Source organism: Mytilus trossulus, chromosome 9 (assembly GCF_036588685.1).
Source record: "Mytilus trossulus isolate FHL-02 chromosome 9, PNRI_Mtr1.1.1.hap1, whole genome shotgun sequence".
Lineage (NCBI taxonomy): Eukaryota > Metazoa > Mollusca > Bivalvia > Mytilida > Mytilidae > Mytilus > Mytilus trossulus.
Window position 1 is genome coordinate 38,571,047 of NC_086381.1, and position 17,182 is coordinate 38,588,228.

A 17,182-nucleotide genomic window follows, 5' to 3' on the forward strand; every position below is an offset into this window, starting at 1 on the left:
TCTGGCCGTAACAGAAATTGGGGGCTCGTCCGGGAGATCTTAAAAATATTTTAATCAAAATTTGTTTAATATTTTTATTATAACTAGCCAACAAAATTCTACAAAATGGCATTTGATGCCGGTAAATTTTTGAAAACGCCAGACCTGGAGAGTTTTGATAATTTAAAGAAAGAGGAATTAGTGTTGCTTGCTAAACAACTGAAATTAGTTTTTAAAGTATCTATGAGAAAACAAATTATAAAAAATTTGGTTATAGACAAATTAGTTGACGAAGAAATTTTAGGTGAAGAGGCTCTTGATCTTAAGGTCGAACATGTTGATGCCTTTAAATTAAAACAGCTTGAATTAGACCATGAATTTAAATTAAAACAATTGCAAGCAGAATTGGAAATGAAGGAAAGGTTAGAAATGGAGAAAAAAGAAAAAGAAGATGAATTTAAATTAAAAGAACTTGAAATGAGAGAAAGGCTAGAGATGGAAAAACTGAAAATTGAAATGGTCAAAGAAGAAAGCAACACTAAAGTCCAGTCAAAATCAGATTATTTTGATGCAGCAAAAAACATACGTTTGGTTCCGAAATTTTGTGAAAAAACAGTTGATAAATATTTTCCACAGTTTGAGAAAATTGCTAATAATTTGAAATGGCCAAAGCCATATTGGACTACGATGCTGCAAAGTGTTTTTGAGGGCAAGGCCGCTGAAATATACTCTGCACTTCCATCAGAAAAAAGTTCTGATTATGACACGGTGAAACAGGAAGTTTTGAAAGCCTATGAGCTAGTACCAGAAGCATATAGACAGAAATTTAGATCTTATAAAAAGTTTGATTCGCAAACCTATGTGGAATTTGCTCGGGAAAAAGAAGATCTATTTGATAAATGGCTTACTTCAAAGAAAACAGATAACAATTTTGATAACCTAAGACAATTGATGTTATTAGAAGAGTTCAAACAATGTGTTCATTTAGACTTAAAAACACATTTAGACGACAAAACTGTTGAGTCAATACATGATGCAGCTGTTATTTCAGATAATTATACTCTTTCACATAAAAGAAGTTTCAAGGGTCAAAATGTTAATACTTCCAGTGGAAATTACAAAAATCAAAGCACTGATCATACTGATAGTAAGCCTGTTCCACAGAATAAGAGTCAGTCCAGTTATAATATGTCTAGTCCAAAATTTGATACTTTTGAGAAGAAGTCACTGACTTGTGCTTATTGTAAGAAGATTGGTCACCTGATGGCTGATTGTTTTAGACTCCAGAAGAAGAATGAACGAGATAATAAGCCGAAGACCAGTGCTTGTACGACACCTTATATTACCAGTACATTGGAATTTCCTGCGAGTCAGGCTTTTAAGTCCAGTTTTTGTGATTATATGGAGGAATACAAACCCTTTATGTCTGATGGGTTTGTTGCTATTGTTGATGATACCACTCTTCAGCCTATTAAGATTTTACGGGACACTGGAGCTTCTCAGTCTTTATTGTTAGAAGGTGTGTTGCCTTTGTCTGAGAAGACTTCTATTGGTGCCTCCGTTTTGTTACAAGGTGTAGAGTTAGGTTGTATAGATGTTCCTCTCCATCGTATTTATCTGAAGTCAGATTTGATAACTGGACCAGTTGTTGTAGGTGTTCGTCCTAATCTCCCTGTTGAGGGTGTTACATTATTGCTAGGAAATGATCTAGCTAGGAACAAAGTGGTTGCTGAACCAATTGTTACCAGTGAACCGGTGGTGGATGTTAAATCACCTGAAGATGATGCTGAATTGTATCCAGCTTGTGTTGTTACTAGGGCGATGGCTAGAAAACAACAAGATGATAATTTGAAAGAAGACAAATTTGAATACATGGACCTTTCTGACACTTTTATAGCTGATATTGCAGATCCTGGTAACTCAGAAAAGGCCATTATAAAACCACCTAGTGTTAACAAGAATGTTATTATGCCATGGCCAGACGTTAACAGCCATTCATTAGACCGAAAGAATTTATCTGAAGAACAACATAAAGACCCTGAGGTTCTTCAGCTCAGCCTGAGAGCTCAACCACAGGAGGAAGCAGACAAAGTGGCCGAATGCTATTACCATCAGGACGGCATTTTAATGAGGAAGTGGAGGCCTCCTGATGCTACCCCAGAGGAGGAATGGAGAGTGGTGTACCAAGTGGTGGTGCCTAAAGTTTATAGGCAAGAAATTATTGGTCTTGCCCATGACACCCCCTTGGCTGGACACTTAGGTATAAGGAAGACTTGCCTAAAAATCTTGCAGCATTTCTATTGGCCAAGACTTAGAAATGATGTCGCAGAATACTGCAAATCATGCCATATATGCCAGGTTGTTGGTAAGCCTAACCAGAAAATACCACCAGCACCGCTTCTGCCTATTCCAGCCTTCGACGAACCTTTCAGCAGAGTTCTAATTGACTGCGTTGGACCTTTACCAAAGACCAAGACTGGAAATGCATATTTATTGACAATCATGTGTACATCTACCCGCTTTCCTGAAGCTATTCCGCTCAGAAATATCAAGACACCTACTATCGTCAAAGCTTTGATCAAATTTTTCACATTAGTAGGACTTCCTAAGTCTATACAGTCCGACCAGGGCTCAAATTTCATGTCAGGTTTATTTCAGCAAGTCGTATACCAGTTAGGGATTGCTCAGTACAGATCAAGTGCTTATCATCCAGAATCTCAAGGTGCCTTAGAACGTTTTCATCAAACATTGAAGAACATGATTAGAACTTTTTGTCTTCAATTTGACAGAGACTGGGATGATGGAGTTCACTTTCTACTTTTTGCGGTTCGAGAGGCTGTTCAAGAATCCCTTGGATTTAGTCCCTTTGAGTTGGTATTTGGTCATACTGTAAGGGGACCGTTAAAATTGATTAAGGAAAAGTGGCTTACTGAACATACTGACTTGAATCTTTTAGACTATGTATCTAGATTTAAAGAAAAATTGTATACTGCTTGTCAAATTGCTCAGAAAAACTTAAAAAATGTACAGAACAAGATGAAAATATGGTATGATAAAGATGCCAGGGACAGAGTTTTTGAGCCTGGTGATAAGGTACTTGTATTTCTGCCTGTCCCTGGACATCCTTTACAGGCTAAATATTGTGGTCCTTATACAATAGAGAGTAAAATTAATGATTTTAATTATATTATAAAAACTCCAGGTCGGCGCAAACAAAATAGAGTGTGTCATATTAATATGTTAAAACCATATTTTGAGCGTACTAATGTATGTGATAGTAAACCAGTTGCCACTTTAGACATGGTTCAATTTCAGAACAATCATGACAAACCAGATGTAATTGAACCAACTTTTAGTTGTAAATCTATGGAAGAGACAGTTAGATTGAAAAATTCAGAAATTTTGTCAAATTTAGATTCAAAACTTGCACATCTGTCTTTTGATCGTAGAGAAGAAATAAAAACTTTGGTATTTTCTTTTAAAAATCTTTTTCCAGATGTGCCAAACAAAACCACTGCTGTTTGTCATGATGTTGATGTCGGAGATGCTTCTCCAATTAAGCAACATCCTTACAGGCTCAATCCACTCAAACTTGAAGTTATGAGAAAAGAAATTAAATATATGCTTGACAATGATATTATTGAGCCGAGTAACAGTGGATGGAGCTCTCCTTGTCTCCTTGTGCCAAAACCAGATAAAACTTTTCGTTTCGTGACTGATTTCAGAAAAGTAAATTCAGTCTCAAAATCTGATTCCTATCCGATTCCAAGGATAGACGATTGTATTGACAATATTGGTCAAGCAAAATTTGTGAGCAAATTTGATTTATTGAAAGGTTATTGGCAAGTTCCATTGACACAGAAAGCTCGTGAAATATCAGCTTTTGTTACACCAGATGGCTTATTTCAATATACTGTAATGCCGTTTGGCATGAAAAGTGCTCCAGCTACATTTCAAAGAATGATCAATAATGTTATAAAAGATTTAGACTGTTGTTATGCTTATATTGATGATCTTATTGTATGTAGTGATAGCTGGGAACAGCATTTAACACATTTGTATGATACTTTTGATAGATTGTCAAAATCAAATTTGACTGTTAATCTTGGTCAAAGTGAATTTTGTCAGGCCACTGTTGATTATTTAGGGCAGTTGGCCAAGGTCAAGTAAAACCTATAATGGCTAAAGTGGAAGCTATTTCCAAATTTCCTCCTCCTACAAATAGAAAACAACTCATGAGATATTTAGGCATGATTGGATTTTACAGGAAATTTTGTTCAAATTTTGCTACTGTTGTTCAACCATTGACTCATCTTTTACGAAAAGACTCTTAATTTATCTGGAGTGAAAATTGTCAAAAAGCTTTTGAAAATAGCAAATCACTTTTAATTAATAGTCCAGTTCTGATTACTCCAGACTTTGAAAAACAATTTAAACTTGCCGTTGATGCAAGCGATGTAGGAATAGGAGCTGTTTTATATCAAGAGACAGATGATAATGTTGAAAAACCTATATCATATTTTTCTAAGAAATTAGATAAACATCAGAAAAATTATTCAACTATTGAAAAAGAGTGTTTTGCAATGTTGTCAGCACTTCAACATTTTGATGTATATTTGAATCCCACTGTATATCCTATTCTTGTTTATACTGATCATAATCCTCTCACCTTCATGCATAAAATGAGAAACAAGAATCAGAGGTTGACTAGGTGGAGTTTATTGTTACAGGAATATGATGTAATTGTAAAACATATTAAGGGTAAAGATAATGTAATAGCTGATGCTTTATCTAGAGCTTATTAAATCACTTTGTATATATTATGTATTTTTGTTCATATTATTCATGATAAGTTTTTGTTACACTAAAACTTCTTTTAAGGGGGGAGGTGTTATGATATTGTAATTATTATGTTTATTTATGTTGGCCTAATTTGTGTTGTATGGCCTGATAGTTGTTTACCAAATAATCTTATAACTGTGCAGTTTAGGAATCACTGGAACAATCACAGAATGATTAGAACTTTCTAGAATGATCCTAATAAAAGATGCGTAATTTAAACTTCTACGTTATTCCAGAAACTTCCGTTGTAACTTTCCAGGATTTTCCACAATGTTCCGTTCTAGCGTGTTCTAGAATAATCCGTCACAACTATATATATACAGACACTAAAGTTAAACTCTCATAATTAAACTTGGACATAGACTTTGATAGACATTAGTATTCACAGCATTTGGATTGACACTTTTATTCTACAAACAACATCATACTGGATTGTGACATTAGTAGTGAACGTAATATTCAAATTGGATTCCGAAAGATTTCTGGATACAGATAAAGATAACAGATTGGACTCATATTTTGACAGTTAAGTTAACAGTAATATTTGTGTAATACCTTTTGTAAACGTTTGTATATTAAATATTGTTAAATTTTACTATTGATTTGTGTCTTTTGTTGGCTACAATTTAAAGGCGATTTCTGGCCGTAACAGTAAAGAAAAGTACAGAACCAAAAAAGTTACTTTTTCACCTGATCCTGAGGAAACGACGACACAGCACGATTCTTAGCTTGTTTGTTTCCAGTAAATTCAACGCCTGTGGTCACTGAATTATCTACTCTGAAGAGTAGATATTTGTAATGGTCATCTTTATAAATAACTATTTACAAAACTGTACATTTTTGAAATACTTAGGCTTTTCTACCTTGGGGATAGATTACCTTAGATGTATTTCGCAAAGCTTGTGGGATTTTTTGGTCCTCAATCCCTTTTAATTTCGTACATTATTTGGCCTATTAAACTCTTTTGACTCAAGCGTTTCTAGTGAGTGTTTTGTAGATGGAACGAGGATTCTGGCGCAAATACAAAATTTCAATTCTTGTATCTTTGGTGAGTTCATTTATCATGTCCTTCATATTTCGTCATTTATGAATTGCAATAAAAGGGAGGTAATTCATAGTATATCTTTGTATTGCCTTATATTGCAATCGTATCGCTCTTTCATGGCGAAGATTTTTTTTTTAATATTTTAAAAAGAATACGAGGTAAAACAAAAACAATATATAAAGTCTTAAACAAAACACGCATATGTATGTATGTAAAGATAACTAGATAGATATCTTTATTTAAAATACAACTTGGTACATGTCTGGGAAATAAATTATATTACAGTTAATCATATGCATTCAATAAACATGTATATTTATGTAAAGCCGTCTTTAGAGGCTTATGATGTACTGTCATTTATGTACGAAATATTATATGAATAATTTCAAAATCATAATAATGTCATCATATCTGAGGCTTAATCCTTATTGGTTAGTTTAAAATCAGTTGTGTTTATTATTTAATGAGAAAATACACATGTCAAAATTATTCTTGTTTGATGATGTAAAAGTTGTTAAGGTCAAGGAACAGTAAATGGGCTATGTCGCAGATTTTGCTAAAAATTTGCATACAACCTTGGCTCGTAGAACTACAACTGAAAATCGAAAAAATAATACATTTATCTCTTTTATTATCTGAAAAATTGCAGATTGATTTCTTTTAATATGGGTGAATATTTGTATAGAAAGCACATAAAATCGGCGAAAAACCTTCTAAAATTTGTCTTAAAATCGCCAAATCTCTAATTCTACTCCATAGATTTTTCTTAAAAAAGTATATATTGTTGACACATAAATTTCTGTTTTAATGATATTAAATAATCATAGGGTCACCGAATTCGTTTTTTGTCTAATAATCAATTTGATACCCTGTTTGTAGTGAAAAACGTCAAAAATCAACGTTTTACGGCCTGCAACGCGATAACGTTACGATTATTTCAACGTTTTGTTGGATTTTTTCACAAAGAACGCAACTTTGAATGATGTATACCGTAAAAACGAAGTCGGTGACCCTATCTTTTTTTTGCATCATTATAACGGGAATTTATCTATCAACAACATATAGTTTTTTAAGAAAAATCTATGGAGTAGAATTAGAGATTTGGCGATTTTAAGACAAATTTTAGAAGGATTTTCGCCGATTTTATGTGCTTTCTATACAAATGTTCACCCATTTTGTAAGGATTCAAACAGTAATATTTCAAATAGTAATTGAGATAAATACATTATTGTTTCGATTTTCAGTTGAAGTTCATCGAGCTAGAGTTGTATGCCAAATTTTACTGAAATCTGTGACATAGCCCATTTACTGTCACTTGACCTTAATTTAAAAGTAGGAAGATAAGAGTTGTCTCTCTTTTTTCGTATCTACATTAAATCATGAGTAAAATAGAATTTGCAACTAAAGATAAAATATAAAGATTTTCATCACCTTGATTTGCCTAATTCTCACAGTTGTCAGTTGATCTACTAGTATATGATAATTATTTATCACATTTACTGAAAAACTATAGTAAATTTTTGAAAAAGTTTAATTGAAAATGTAAATGCATAGATGTAAAAATCTGATACTTTCATGACAACGATCATCCAGCAATGTCTAAATGTCACAACTGGAATAGGATACTATTTGTAAACTTATAGCTTAGGCGTCTTATTTGGTATTTTAAAATCAAACACCATGAAGTATGTCTCTTGTGAATTAAGACAGAGTCACATCGAACCGGTATGGGCCAACCAGCTTGCGATAGTGACCGTAAAACGTAGGTAGTTCTACCTTTTGTTTAAGCGACATTAAAAGTTATCAAAGGTACCAGGATTATAATTTAGTACGCCAGACATGCGTTTCGTTTACATAAGACTTTTCAGTGACGCTCATATGAAAATATTATAAAGCCAAATAAGTAAAAAGTTGAAGAGCATTGAGGATCCAAAATTCCCAAAAGTTGTGCCAAATACGGCTAAAGTTATCTATGCCTGGGATAAGAAAATCAGAAATTAACGAAAACAATGAATACAAAATTGAGTTAAACACATCATATTCCTGTAAGTTTAGTTTTTGATAAAATAATAGCCGGAAGTCAAGGTTAGTTATCAGCCCTCAGGGCCGATATCGATATCAGCCCTCGAAATCCATATCAAGCCCCGAGTTTAACTTCCTGTAACCTGTCAATCAAAGACTATTTGTAAACAAGTTGACACAATGAAAAGAAATTTAGAAAGTTACGAATCTGTTGAAGTAGACAAAAAGTAGACAAAAAGTAGAAATCAACAGTTAAAATCACAGTGAAAATCACAAAAGTTCCCGTAAAATTTTGACGTCATAAAGAATTTAGAAAATATATGATGACACACTGGAATCAGTAGCGATATAGGATTCTTCCTAAGCATTTTTTTACATTTGAAATGCAACACCTTAAAGTCGTTTAATATTTGCAATTCTTAGAATTATTATATTTATTGTAAATTATTTCTGAGACTTTTCACAAAACGTTGTTTACCTATTGTAATACGAACTTTTTTTTTTAACTCACATTGATACGTTATTAAAAAAAATTTCGTTAAATATCTTTTTGATTTTTGATGAAATATCAAACATAGTTTGGTGTAAGCTATTTATTTTCTCTTGCTTAAAAATATGTAATAAATAGATGTAAAGCCCTTGGGCTTGATATGGGAGTCTAGGGCTGATACCAGGGCCATATGGAAAATGCCATGTATTAATCTATGAATAAATGCAGGATACAAAGAAATAAAATAAACATGATTTTCTTAAAGGGAAGGAATCATTGATATATTTTAAACAAATTGTCGATGATGTCGAGTTATCTCTCTTTAATCAATATTTAAACATTCGTGTGCTGACATATAAATGAAATGAACTATTTAATTGAGCCAAGTCAAAAAGGGCATGCAAAGAATTAAACAAAAAATCAGAATATAAACAAAAATTAACGACAATTATACAAGCTGTGTTTAAAGTGAAACATATTGCGCATTCATGTACAGACAGATATTTGTTTTATATAGAATACTGATATGTATATAACATTTTGCATGTGCATATCATTATCCCAATATTGATAATACGGTACCGCATTATTTTCATTTTGATTCCCATTTTGTTTAAAGTAAACTAATGTTAAACAAGCGCAATCATTTATTTGTGCGCGATCTGTAAAAGGTCTGGGTGCCAACAATCATGTGTAAGCATACTATATTAATCTTTATTCGCCTGTCATACGTCATGAAGCTCAGCCTGTAACTCAGTGATTTTTACTTGTTGTATATATCATTTGTTACCGTCAGTTTTCTAGTTTATATTATTTTACATTTGTCGTTTCGATGTCGTTTATAGCTAACTATGCGCTTTTAACTTTACTCATTGTTGAAGGCTGTACGATTATCTGTAGTTGCTTACATCTACGTTATTTGGTCTCTTGTGAAAAAATCTTGATACCAGGATTAAAATTTTATATATCAGTGACGCTCGAATGAAAAAATGTTTAAATGCCAAATAAAGTACGAAGTTGAAGAGCATAAAGGACCAAATATTTCTAAAAGATTTGCTATATACAGCTTAGGTAATCTATTCCTGGTGTAGAAAAGCCTTAGTATTTAAAAAATGCAATGTTTTTTTAAACAGTTGCAGTGAAGTGTTGTCTCATTTTCACTCATACATAAAGGTAACAGTAATATACCGGTGGTCAAAAGTCATAAATCGACCGAGAGCAAACAAATCCGGGTTACAAACTAAAACAAAGGAAAGCAGAGGGACAACAGGTACACTGAAGTGCAACAAAATCAAACGCCAACAAACCACATCTACTATTTTCTGTCAATAAAAGCATAAAGAAGCCAGTGGTTTCAATCCGTATTTATTCATAACTACTGCTTACAAATCAAAGTATTCTGCGTTAATTAATATTAAACAATATGTTGCCTTCTTGTTAAATATATATTTTCATCATAACCATCCTTGTTTGATGAAATGAATTTCTACCAAAGTGTTTATATGCGTCAGCTTGAAAGACAGTGGGGTGCATTAATTCTACATAATTATATTCCTTTAACGATGCAACAGTTTGTCATACAAAAACAATATTGTATTAATTTGTATATTTGCATATGATATTTATTGACTTTATTGATAAAGCATTACAAATGAATAAATAGATAGTTTTTGTAGTTTTTTCTGTCTAATAGTTCATTTATAGTTTAAAATATTTGTATCATATTGAAGACTAATGCTAATTTTTAGAGACGGCCCAGAATATAATGTTCACCAAGCTATATTAATACATACATAACAATAATAATGATAATAATTTATCTTATTAAAGTGTCACATACATATATACTTGTTTCTAAGTGAAATTATGTATGATATACATCTGTTGTTAACATTCAATTCGTTTTGCAAAGTAAAACCAAGCCTTTGAAAAATTACAACATTCATTCGAATACATCTATAAGGTATTCAAATGGTCTATTATACTAAAACATCGTTTACATGTAAAGTGTAAAGGGGGGTTACCTTGTAACTTAAACTTGCAGAATTAATTTAATGCATGTTGCATAACATCGCTGTTTAAAGAAAAGAATTGAGAAAAGTCTATTAATTGATTGGTTGGTTTTTATCGTTTAGGTACAATTATTGTATTTGGTACTCAATACAGGTTAAACTCTGGGAGTTTCTCGTAAAAGCATCGGACGCAACTCATTTATAAAATGTGATTCTCATTTGATACAGTATACTATCTGGGATGAAAAAGGCAATGTAAAAAAATCAACTGGGATAAGTTGCATATTAGATAGGGACAATAATTTGCTTTGGAATAGGACAAACACGAATCCTTGACTCATTTACTACAAGGTTTGTTCAACGTAGAGAAGGCAAGACTTACTCATTACAAAGGTCATCGGATGTATGTCAATTTGACGACCAGACGTGAGTCCGTATTTATTCATTCTATACAGACACATTGACCCTGTATTTAGCACGAGTTTTAATGCTGGATATGAGAATTCCAGCAAGCCATGTTTTATTTATATCCAAACAAACTTTATGGTAATTATAAAGAAAAAATGATCTCATAAATGACTTTAGAAGGGGGTATATGTTGTTATCCATTCGTTTGGTGTGATTGAGCTTTTTATTTTGCTATTTGTGTAGGAATTGTCTTTTTATTTCGGTATTTTTGGTAGTTTTCTTTTTAGGGTAACATTTAGATCGTAAAAAAATATGCAAGGATTGAAAATTACTCTGATTGCGTTAAAATATTGAAACCGATATTTTTTTATTATTCTATAATGGCCAATCATACAACATCTCCTTATTTTTATATTATTTGAATTCGACAGACAAATCTTCAACTGGACTTATGGAATTCCAAAAGGAACAAAGTCGTGTCCTGTTGCTTAATATTTTACACTTATAAATAAAGACACAGCAAAGTAATATTACAAAAATATGAAAATATTAGCTTAATCCTTATACGTCTAGTATAAATAATATATACCATTAAGTGACGATCTGACTGAATCAGACATACGCATACCCAGAGAATATTTTTTACAAAACATCGGAAGTTATTTCGGTTTCAATTTCCGTTATCAAACCAATGTAAAAGCTTCATAAGTTTATAAATTCGAGGATCTCCTCGTTTTCATTTTAATATTCTTTGCATTTGTATACCAGTTATTCAGTTGCCACATTTTAGAAATTTTCTTCTGAAAAATAAACGAACAAGTTAACAATAAAATAACCAAATAAATGAAGATATTATTAATAAGTCATAGCAAATCATGCTGTTCATGTACCCTATACCACTTATAGTAAAAGAAAAATTGTTTACTTTTACCAGCATCTTCCTTTATCTCAAGGTAACATTAAATATGGTTCGGTTCATTGAAAAGATGATGCATTCATAATGTAACCTTATCGCAGACGACATCAAGTAACTAAATACTGTAATCAAGTTTCTTGATTTTTATCTATCTGTGCAGTGTATTGTGGACTGCTGTTTGTATTTTTTCAAGGTGTTGTAGATTCACTCTGTCTTCCTTCATGGATTCCAAGTGCACTTTACACGACCCTTCTTCATGCGGTTAAAGCAAGATTATTTTTTTTACAATGCTTAATTATTATTAGTAATAAATGCAAGTAATAAATGCACGTAACATGCTGTTTTGCATATTTAAAGCACGAAAATCTAATTACTGGACTGATGGATTTAGCAAGTTGTGCTTTTCACTTTAAAGTAGAAAAAAATAATAAACTTTATTCATTATGAATATAATGACAACACATGGTACAATGTATAATAAAAAACAGCATCAAGCAATTAAGTCTCGTATACTCTCTATACATAAAAAAGATATATGCTCTCAGGTCTAACAAGTTTATACAAAGTAACATGTAATAAAAAAAAAAGTAATATATTATGGCAAACGTTCATCTATATGAATCATATAATACTAAAGAAGCTAAATAGTAATATAGGCTCATATATTCTGCGATATATTATTTACTTGTAAAATTTTTTGACTATTGATAGTTTTTAATTCTTAAAAATGTTATCCACACAAGTGTCTAAATAACAACAAAAGCAAAGGCATCAAATGTGTTTTTAACTAATTGTTCAATTTTAAGTGCAATCCAATCATCTCGTTATTACTTTTCATAATTTCAAAAGATTTTCCTGCAGGCTTAACTAATTTAAGCACCATTGTAGTCAGTCATCTAAACCCCTTAATTAATATATGATTATGCTGTGACCATTTCTGAAAGTCAAGCACATCAGTTTAAAAGTAATGCACACAAGTTTTAAAAGTCTTCCGCTCTCCGGCAACACAAAATATACTTAATGGGCTTCGTATATATATCTTATGTTTCCAAATCAAATTTTCAGTTCGCCCCTTGCTTTTTTAATAAAAGATTATTGTTATCTTAATCGAGAAAAAATATAACACATGCGTTTTAATATTCTCAGTGCAAACAAATATATTAAAAACCTAATATATCAAAAGTATATACTACTGATGTTCATTATTTTAAATAATTTTTAGAAATGACGAAACCACATCTCTACTCGTAGATGCAACTTTTAAAAAGCATCATTTTTTTAGAATGAGCAGTCTTTACAAAAGAATTTTTTTTGGCCGTCGGAATAAGGGCATTCATTTCCTTTGTATGTCGATAAACACCCCGACCGACCGACTTAGCTACTTTTTCAAGAGTTTTGCTGTTTTTACGTATTTTACGTATTTGGGTAGATTTGAAATATTGACTGTTGAGCATACCCAAAATAATTACATTCATATTAAATGACAACTGTGAAAGTGGCTAGCTTAACTACTTGTATTACAATCATGTGTATTATGACAAACACGGAAAATGAGCAAAGGTTTTTGTTGTGATGTCAACAAAAAATGTGCGGTTTCTACTTAAATATTTCTGTGAATAAAAATCAATAGAATGACTAAACGACATATACTGTTATAATGAAAATGTCGTCAAATAATATATTTATCGGATTTTCACCGTTTGTTAATCCTTTTACAAATAGTCTCAATTCAGTGTCAATTTAAACTACAATTGTACATCTAATAATCTTTAGAACAGAAAATTTATGGTAGTATTATATTATTCAACTTGATAATTACATTTCAATTAACTGTAAAACTTGGGCCATCTGTGACTGCAGTATGAATGTTTCCAGTAACGTAAAACGTAACAGCTGATTACGAACTTAACAATTCCTCCATTTAAATTCATTCCACTGTACTGGACCGCGACCATGTCTGTTTCATTTACTAATAATTAACGTTTTTTATTTGGATTTGTATTTATTTATCTCTTTTATTATTCAAATGCTTGCTGACTCTTGGTTGCAAATGCATACATTTTCATGGTAACGCATGCATTTGTTATTTAATGAACTGGACTGCAATATTTGGATGCAACATCTTGATAGACTTATCTCTTTGAAATGGTTCTGTTGGTTGGCATAATAATTCTGATAATTAATTAAATCCGTTTGAAATTTGACTTAAATGTACCGATGGTTTTTTTTATCATTCGCACACGTGGATCTTAAATGCAGACCGATTTAAAAATAAATCGATTAGTCTACCTTTTTAAAATATGTTAATCAGAAATGTATTTGATATTCTTAACCTTATGTTAATTTCTCGTGTTAATTTTCGATTTCCCGTTATTTTCATTTTTATTATGTAATCATATCTTTAAAAATGTTCATCGAAATGATGACACAAACTCACTCTTCCCAACCACCCTATCTTCTGCAACTTATATAGAGAGAAAAAAAGTCTACTAATCTCGTTAAAACACTCCAAGTTCAACATTTCAGTAACGTCTACATTTGTAATGTATATCTTCATCTATTTTCTATCATGATTTCTTCGCTAAAAGCACAAGGGTTGCCGTTTGGATCTGCTTATAACGAAGCTGCATACCAAAAGGTGCTTAATGATAATTGGAAGTCATCCTATTCGAAACTTATATATATGTTTAACCATCGTGGTTTTGTTGACCGGTTTTGGAATGTCTCCGTCACGGATGACAACATATATGTTCCGCTTGCCATGACTATCCAGCAGGGTTGAGTTCAAGATCAGAGCGGCTACATAGAAATTGATAGCAGCTAGACTAGCTACTCGTTCAATAGTAATAAATCTACGTAGCCCTATGTAGCCGCTACGATCTTGAGGTCAACCCTGTCCTCATCAACGATTATGACATCACCGAATGTAACTTATCACTTTAAAATCATTTACTTACCATCAGTATCACAAAGGATACCACTAGTCGAGCAGGAACATCATTTACTTACCATCAGCATCACAAAGGATACCACTAGTCGAGCAGGAACCCCTAACCCTTCGGTAGAAAAACCTTACTGTTTGGTATGATATAAAATATTTGAACAGTTAAGTTATATAAAGTAGACGAATAAATAGTAGGTAATGATTGCTAAGCGTTGTTGACTACTGAACCGGGAATACCATGGTTTTGAGGAAACGATGATAGTCCATCGGAAGGTGACGATACATGGCTGACCCGTGTTAAAAGAGAGCCACATATCTTGCACGTTAGGGACACTCTTGTAGATTTCGAAAAAGAGCTGCACTCGCACCCGCAAAGTGGAAAGGGATTAATATAAGTTGCAAATTTGTTTCCCAATCCACTATGAATAAATATGTTTAAACTAGCAACATTTTAAATCATACAATAAACATATTATTGTGAACATATTGTCGTCGAAAACAGGCAAGAAATAGTTGATGTTGGCATGGATGGTCACACTTAACTAAACATAATTTCGATTATAGTATGTGGCAACAACACAATTTTGATTGTATAGCTCCGAACATATCTACGTATTTATATATCCCTGGGTTTTAAAAAAAAAAAGAGGGACGAAAGATACCAGAGGGACAGTCAAACTCATATATCGAAAAGAAACTGACAACGCCATGGCTAAAAATGAAAAAAAAAAAAAAAAAAAAAAAAAAATATATAGTCCACATGACACAACATAGAAAACTAAAGAATAAGCAACACGAACCCAACCAAAAACTAAGGTTGATCTCAGGTGCTCCGGAAGGGTAAGCAGATCCTGCTCCACATTAGGCAGCCGTCGTGTTGCTTATGTGATAACAAATCCGGTAAATAGTCTAATTCGGTAGGTCACATTCATGAAAGGGAATGGCATTGTAGTTACGAAGTAAGGAACATATCTGATATCATGTGGGAAACGGTTATTCCATAACGGTCAACCAACTCGTGATGGCGTCCGTAAAATTTACGAAGGGATGATTTCAATTTAACCATTTGGAACTCTTGGTTTAATAGCTTCCTAGTGAGCAGCAACCCTCTATCAAGAAAATCATTACAAGAAATGCAAGCACGTGAATATCGTACCAATTGGGAGATATATACCCCGTATGCAGGTTCTGCTGGAATGTTGCTACTTAGGAATGGAAAGTTCACAATTGGAAAGTTGAAATCGCCTTTTTTGTCGTAAAGTTTTGTTTCCAAACGACCCTCATTGATAATTTCTAAATGTAAGTCAAGATATGAGTCCGACTAAACCGTATCTGTAGTATTCTTTATCTCTAATTCGATGAGATAGATGCGTTGAATTTAGTGAAAGAACATCATCTATTTAACGGAAAGTAGAGTTAAAGGATATTGCTAAGTTATTATCTTTCTTCCTAAGAAGTACCTGTATGAAGTCAGCCTTATGATAATAAAGAAACAAGTCGGCAAGAAGAGGGGCACAATTGATTCCCATTGGAATGCCGACAGTCTGTTTTGGTTTGGGTTTGAGCATTTCTGATGAAAGTATAAAAGCGCTTTGGACGCCCGAAATTTTCAAGTGTAATTTTCATTTGCATGTCACACAGCAACCAACGATAGCCATTGAATTGTGAGCTCTTTGTTTTTGGGTAGGCACATGAACATTGTGAGCTCTCAACCCTTTGCCTGATTTGCACAGTTGAGTAATACTTGAATAATAAAAAGGTAAAATCACAAAAATACTGAACTCCGAGGCAAATTCAAAAAGGAAAGTCCATAATCCAATGACAAAAATCAAAGGCTCAAACAAAGCAAACGAATGGATAACAATGTCAAATTCCTGACTTTGGAAGAGGCATTTTCTTTATATACGTAGAAAATATCCTAATTTTACGTTTTGTAAGTACACATATTGGTTTTTGACTTGGAAATTGCGATTCATGTTTAAATGCTCGTATGTAGTAAGTTGCGTATATTTTACGCTCGATATGTATGATTTTCACACATTCTAAATTAAAGACAAACTTATTGTTTTCCTTTCGTCTTTATTACTGTTTCATAATAGATATAGAACAACTTTGAATACACATAATATAATTGTAAAACTAATATTGTCCCTGTTCTTCCAATAATATATCTTAAATCTTATAAATTTGGTCAATTTTCTAAACAATGTTCCACTTTCCCATGGAAGTTACCCTAATTCTCCAATAAAACAGTATTATGATTTGGGTATCTCTTTGTCGGCAGATATTACTGAATTGTATCCGTGTATTTAAATTGTTCGTTAAGGCAAAGAATTGTTATGGAATTTTTATTAAGAGTAAATAGATATATATTATTGCATAAGTCATCTAATAACCTTTAGCTGTAAGTTAAAACCCTCTTTAAAAATAGAAAGGGCTTCAAAAACAATATTTTGCTAGCAAATTTGTTTGTTCAATTACTTTGATGAACTTAATTTGAATAAATATCATTATAAATATCATT